At 35.7% G+C, this 7,733-nt stretch overlaps 1 pseudogene; it reads right to left on the reverse strand.

Annotated features, from left to right (window-relative positions):
• Positions 1-4,020: 4,020 nt before the first annotated feature.
• Positions 4,021-4,966, reverse strand: LOC101656918 (annotated as a pseudogene).
• Between the last annotated feature and the right edge of the window lie 2,767 nt (positions 4,967-7,733).

Consider the following 7,733-nt stretch of genomic DNA (forward strand, 5'->3'; position numbering starts at 1 on the left):
ACATATATACTGTCCACAGTAAAAATATATAGATGTATTTAAAACTTCCTAGAACTAAAGTAAGAGCCAAATGACTATGACAAAGAGCTTGTAGTTTCCCCCATACTGTTTTTGTAGATCATTTTTATATGTTTTTTTTTAGTTTCTTTGTGCCTCAAGGGACTATTGTCATTGATCCTATGTACAACGTAAGGAAACCCTGCCCGGTTCTGCACCACCATTGTAACTTTGGCTATGGTCCAGCCCGTTGTAACAGACACTGTATCAATCCATTTGGTAAAGGGTCTTCCTCTTTTTTGCTGACCCTCTCCTTTGCCAGACATTGTGCCCTTCTCCAAGGGTGCGTCTCTCCTAATAACATATCCACAGTATGTGAAACCAAGCCTCATCATCCTAGCTTATAAGGAGTAATTCTGTCTGTACTTCTTCCAAGACAGATCAATTGAATATAGGGAGCCATAATAATGAACCTTAATATTCTCTCCATGTAAGAAGAAGAAACTATAGTAATAAATCAAAGTTGCTATTATTAGTAAAAGATCCTCTATTCTGTGCCATGACTATATCCAAGTGAAATTACATGGGTTATAACAGTGTATAACCTATTGTACAATTTCAACATATCTAACACTAAAAATCAATTGTTTAAAACTGAGTTTAATAAATATAATTTCCTTGCTATCTGGAGTTTTCCTGAATCAAATTTAGACTAGTTTCTATTTCCCATCACTTTCATGACCCCTGGAAACATTGCATTATAACTCAGAGTGTGAATGAATATTCTTCACGAGATTGAAAGTTTCATCCAGCCATGGTTTCTCTGTGGTACTTTTCATGATGGTTTATCAACATTAGGAATCAAGGTTTAGGGTAAAAGACCTCTACCTTCTACCAGACCAATTCAAAAACACACTCCACCTCCCATGATGTGTTCATAATGCACTATACTAGCTAACATATAAACAAATAAAATGCCCAATGTATATAGTTTATGTTACAAAGAAAAATATATTAACATGAAAATATATTTAGTGTAGACAATAAGAAAACAAAGGACAAGGTTGTATTTGCCTTGATGTTACATTTATAATGATGACAGTGCTTTGAAACCCGATTCTATTCTAAACAAACATTAATAGTGTTCATCTCTAAATGATTGGAAAGTAACATATATTATAAATATCTTTCTTTTCCACATCAGTGTACTTGGGGGAGGGTGAAACAATGACAATACATATGTATTTCATTAAGAAGAAGAAAAACAGCATACTTGTTTGTCACAGTACAGTAGTTTATGCATGACAATTGCTTAATGGATGTTAATGTGTGTGTATCTATGTGTGCCTGTATAATGAATATTCTTATAAATTCATTAAAATGACTTTACTCTAAATGACTTGATTCTTGCAATTTTCTAATAATTTAATTCTGAACCATACTTATTATTTATATAATCATAAATTATTTTTGAACACTCAGATAATCTGTTTTGATAACTTAGTTGAATCAATTTCATGTCTTTTTCACTGTAATCATCAAGCAATTAATCCGGTTATAAAAAAACATATGCCCTGGGGTATTCATTTCATTTTGTTTGTTATTGTAAAAGAAAAATAGAGGCATTTCCCTCTAGAACAGAGAATATAGAGTAACAATTTATATGAGGTTTTAATTTATCCCTTCTTCCCTAATTGCATATATTCCTTTATTGAAAAAATTAGCTTGGTGTCATGTACTTTAAAGAAAATGGAGATGACAGAATTTGTTAATAGCATGCAATACTCAGCAGGCTATTTGTTTGACATTACTTATTTTCAGGGTTGAGAAGGATAATTGGCTGATTATGTGTTAAAAATGAATTTTACTCTATTCTCTCAAAGACCTTAATTGATGTTCTTAGGATAATTTATATTAAATAATAAATAATTAAGACATCCTGATCATTATCTGACCTCTTCTTGTTACAGTACAATAGGTGTTATTTAATTATATCCACAACTTATGAAAATAAAACTTACTTATTTTATGTAAAATTGTTTTTCATAACCATTTTTCACTTAGATGTGTTAGGAAATGTAGATCACTAGGTACATTTGTATGTGTACTTTTTTACCCTTTCTTTTAAGGATGCTAACTAAACCGGCTTTGCAAATGAGCATAACACCAGGATTTTTCAAATTTTGCTTGCTTGTTTTTGTTTTTAAAAATTTATCAGCACGAGAGACTTTAATATGACAATTTAAGTTTAAAATGAAAGAGACATGAGTTCAAATCCATATAGTACCATTTCCTTTGTAGCTGTATACTTCCCTGTTAGGCCTAAGTTTCTTCTGCTTAGCAAGAATTTATTTATTTATATAATTAAATATATATCTACTAAGTAAATAAATAACAACATATATTGCTCTCTATATGTCAAGTTCAAAAGGGTACTTGACTTCGCAAAAGACTTCAAAATGCTAATTATTACTATGAGAATGTTCTTTTAAAAATTGATTTTAAAGGAAAGTTCACACTTCAAGAGAGTCTCTAAGATGATAACATCTCTTAAACTATTATCCAGGGGGTAGAATTTTATAAGCTTGAACCCTGAAGATAAGATGATTTTGTTCCGGCATCACCTCATGAAAAACAGTGAGTCCTCATGTCCTTCCTTCCACGCTCTTTTGAGTCTTCTTCTCAAGTCTGCGAGACTCTGCTTTTAGAGGCTAACCTCAACATACCTAGGTTTATAGATCAATCCTCCATCTTCCTTCAAATTATCTTTCCTAAACCTCCCTTCATTCTTGATTACAGGTTGATTACAGATTACATGGCTACCAATTTTGTTCACAACACTCACATGTCTATTCCCATGGTCAGTACCTGTTAGATACTCCTGATCTATAGCCCACATATCGACAATAATTTAGCTTACTAATCTCAGAAGACTTAACTTCACATTATGCTCAATGACCCTATCACCAGGGCTATAACTAAATATAGACACCTAGCTAAAACTGAACCAACAGTCACCCATGATGATTGGTGCACATCCTTCAGAGAGCAACTCACACTCATTATTTATTAAGAAGGTCTTGGTTCTCATCAGCTTCAAATTGAAATGTGCAACACACTTCACTACTGAAAGCACATAATAGTTTTGTTCGTGTACAATGCTACACTAGAGACTAAACCGAAAATACTGGTTAAAAAAATGTGTCTGTCTGGTAGAGACATATATTCAATAATTAAAAACAATCAGTATTAGTGTTAAATAGGTCTATTTCATAAATATTATTGGGAAAGATATGATAGTAGGGGCAAGGTATTAAATGATAAATCAAGAACTAATAAATAAATCTAAGAGTTGGATGGAATAGAATGTAGGTGCAGGTAAGATCCATGTAAGATAGATATTGTGGAAAGTCTTCAAATGAGCGCATATGCAATTTGCTTCATATCCAAAATGTAAGTTATCATCTGTAATTGAAGAGGAATTCAGCAAAAATAAACTCAGGTAGGGGGTAATTGTAAGAAGGGCTTTTTAGCGTACTTAAGATTAGAACAGCTAAGCTAAAGTATGAATACATTTGTAAAATACAGTATGAGGGCTAAGCAGAACTATTGAAGCAGAATCTAAATATATCCTAAATATGTTCAGAAAAGAGGGAGCTATAGGATGTCAATGACTCATCTGATATTCAGAGTAATCGCAGTATAAAGTGCCCTCATGGTGCAGTAGTTAAGCATTCGGCTATGATCCACGTGGCCAGCAGGTCAAAATCTCCATCATCTCCCTGGGAGAAAGACTGGGCTTTCTACTCCCATAAACAGTTACAGTCTTGAAAACCCAGAATGGGTCACCATGAGTCTGCATTGACTGGAGAGCCATGAGAGAAGGTTAGAACGGAAAGAGAAAATGAGGAAGGCATAAAATATATTACATAAACAGAAGGGTAGATCTGTTATAGAAATAAATATGCCAAATATAAAATGGTAACAATAAACATAAGTAATGTGAGAATGCTAGTTTTAACATTATGCCCTGGTGATGGTTTTTCTAAAGGCATTTTTGACATCTTTGTTACTTAGATTGCAAATCAGGAGATTTAACATAGGTATGATTGATATAGAGAACACAGAGGATACTTTGTCGATATCCAGTGAATGATCTGTGCTGGGACACAAATAAATGAAGATCAAGTTGCCATGGTAGATAGTGACAACAATCAGGTGGGAGGCACAAGGAGAACCCTTTCTTTCTTCCTTCAGCCAACCCTGTCTTGAGAATAGCTGCTATAATGAAAATGTGTGAGAGAAGAACTGTGAGAAGACAGATAGCTTCAACTAAACTAGCAAAGACCACCAGCACGATGTCATGCACGTAAGTATCTGTGCAGGACAAGGAGAAGAGTGGGGAGATGTCACAAAAGAAATGGTTCATTTCTTTAGAGCGGAGAGAGAGATGGAAAGTGTTGGTGGTATGAATAACAGAAGTCATGGTGCCCCCCCCAAAGGCTCCCATTGCAAGCTGGCAACCAATCCTCTTAGATAAAATAGCAAATTCTCTAAGATATAATCTTCTAAATGACAAACAGTGGGTTGCATATAGCTATGTATCGATCATAAGCCAGAGCAGCCAAAAGGAAAGATTCTGTGTCAACCAAAGAACAGAAAAAATGTAATTGTGTCACACACCCATTGCAAAAATGCTATTCCTCTCAGAAACCATATCCACAAATAATTTGGGAGCACTAGAAGAGTAGCAGGCTTATATGAAAGACAATATGTAGAGAAAAAACTACATAGGGGTATACAGGAGTGAACTGCTTGTGATTAAAAAGAAAATCATCCCAAGGTTTCCCATCAGTGTGACAGAATAGATGGAAAAGAACACAGCACAAAGGAGATTCTGAAGTTCTGGGTGGTCACTGAATCCCAGAAGCAAGAACTGCGGCTTCACTGTGCCATCCGCTTCCTTCATCTTGCTTCAGTGCTTTGGGATTTCTGCAGCTGTGGCAGAGTAATGAGGGCCATGTTTATAGTAACCTTGTCTATAATAATGATGCTTATAATAACACTGACAACAAGAGCAATAATTAATTAATTAATGCTAAATTGGCAAAATAGAACATGGGTTTACAAATATTTTAGCTTTGGAATTCAGTACTTTTAAATTGTATTGCTAAATGTATCCTTTCAATTTCCCTAAAGCTATTCATTTGTAGAAGGCAATCTTCTAGACACTACCCTCAATCAAGCTGATGACTCTAAGTTTGGTCTTCACCCTTATTTTTTTAACTCTCTTCACTACATTCTATGCATATATCAGAACTAAGAAACAAAACTAAACATTTTACCTCTGTCCAATCTGCCACATGCTTGCTACCATTCTGATCAATGCTCTGGTTCCCTCTGATCATATCCATTGCAAAAGTAAATTAATCAGCGGCTCCATGGGAAATCTTGTCAGATCCAATCTTTGCTCTGTTCATTCACCATCTACCAGTCATGCAGACTCCCTATTACTCACTTAGAGCATACCTCCATTATTGAGACCACTGCTGGTCTCTACCATGTATAACTGAATCTAAGAGAATGTGGCTATCTGTAAGATGTGGTCTTCCATGCCTAGAACTTAGGTAGCAGACTCATGTTTTTATATAAAGGAAATACAGCTCTGTTATTCAGGTAACTTCAGCCCTTTGCCAGAGAACAGATTGTTTAATGTAGAACAATGACATTTTAGTAGACACTCACTCTTGTAGGGTGGTGCTACTATTAGGAAGTTCCTCAGGGTCTTGACACATGCAATTTCCTCTAAAAAATTCTTCCAACATCCATTATTCTTCAAGGCTTAAAACAAGACAGCAAATAATGCCAACTCACAACCACCCTACATAGTTTCCAGGTCTGTAAATATTAACCAGAGAAGATACCCTTATATTTCTCCCATTGGTCTGCTGGGTTTAAACCAACCTTGGGGTTATTAGTCCATCACTTACCAGACAGAGCCACCAGGGCTCATAGCCCTGCAGGGTGATTTTTGAAAGTTATTGTCAGGTTAATTTCTCAAAGAATAGCATCAAAGCACATGCAGTGCTGCAGGTTTGTCAGTTATAGAACAAAATCACTATGGACATGCCAACAGAACTGGGGTTCTTGCTTCTCAAAGCCAACATCACAAAGATACTTCTCTAAAAAAGCCCAAAGCCTAAAGCAAAACTCCAACACCCCCCCTACCATAAAGTCAATTCTGACTAAAAGTGAGGTTATAGAATAATATTTAGGCGAGCAGAAAATCTCATATTTTTTTCAGAGGAGCTTTGGGAAGTTTTGAACTACTGACCTGTGGTTAGCAGCCCCATGTATAACCACTGTACTACCAGTGCTCATTAATTTCCACCAATAATCTCAATATCCTCCTGATTTTGCTCTTTAATTGTTGGCCAACTAGCACCTGACAACACAGTAAGTGACAACAAAGTAACCAGCTGTACGTCAATCGAGATGTCTAATTTATCCAGAATCCAAACTGTAAAAGGTAACTCAAGGAATCTTTATATTAATAATTTCATTACTCTTCAACCTCTTAAACTGTTTAATTATAGTCACAGTCATTTCTGTTCTTTCTATAGGGACAAATTAAATATGATTTTGAAATGGGCTCATCTATCCACCTAACTGTGTTAATGCCACTTTGATCTTGCCCTGTTTTACAGATCTGAAACTTATAGATTATCGATAGCAATGCACATGAAACATAGAAACATAGAGGAGGCACAAATTGACAAGTGGGACATATTGAATATAAAACACCTGTGCACATCAGAAGATTCCACCAAGACTGAGAAAACATCTTTACCAATGACACATCAAACAAAGACCTTATTACTAAAATCTACAATACTCTGTTAGCTTACAATAAGAAAAAAATAAATGCCAACTGTGGAGGTGGGCAAAAGACCTGAACAGACGTTTCACAAAGGCAGAAATCTGAATGGCCAATAAACATATGAGAAAATGTTTCTGAACATTAGCCATAAGAGAAATGCAAATTAAAACAACAATGAGATGCCACCTAATACCTTCAAAGCTAGCCCAATTAAAAAAAATCAGTATGTAACAGTTTTTGGAAGGACTGTGGTGAGATAGGAACTCTCATCCACTGCTGGAGGCCCTGTAGGTATATACAGCCACTGTGGAAATCGATTTGGTGATATCTAAAACAGATGGAAATTGAGCTACCATATGACCCAGCAATCCCCTACTGGGCACATGCCTAGAAGAGGCAAGGAACAAACTATGGCCAGACATCTGTGCTCCAGTGTTCACCATGGTGCAGTTCACAATCACAAGAGTTAGAAATGACCTAAATTTCCATCAACGGATGAATGGATTAAAAAATTGTGGTACATATGTACAATGCAATACTAGGCATCCCTTAAAAGCAGTTATGAATGCATGAAGCACATCGTCGCATAGGAAGAATTGGAGGAAATTATGCTAAGCTAAGTAAACTAAGCACAAAAGGACAAGTACAACATCAGTTTGCTGAGGTAAGCACAAAATGATAAAGGGGCATGGGGAAAAAGCTACTATATACATACATTTCTGAGGTGAGGTCCAGGTCCTATGGAAGGGACCAGACTCAATCCAGGGATATATATGGCATCCAACTAAAAAGGAAGAGAAAAGGACGGAAGGAAGGAAGGAAGGAAGGAAGGAAGGAAGGAAGGAAGGAAGGAAGG

This window comes from Echinops telfairi, unplaced genomic scaffold (assembly GCF_000313985.2).
Source record: "Echinops telfairi isolate 266 unplaced genomic scaffold, ASM31398v2 ScPeMD7_60;HRSCAF=208, whole genome shotgun sequence".
Classification (NCBI taxonomy): domain Eukaryota; kingdom Metazoa; phylum Chordata; class Mammalia; order Afrosoricida; family Tenrecidae; genus Echinops; species Echinops telfairi.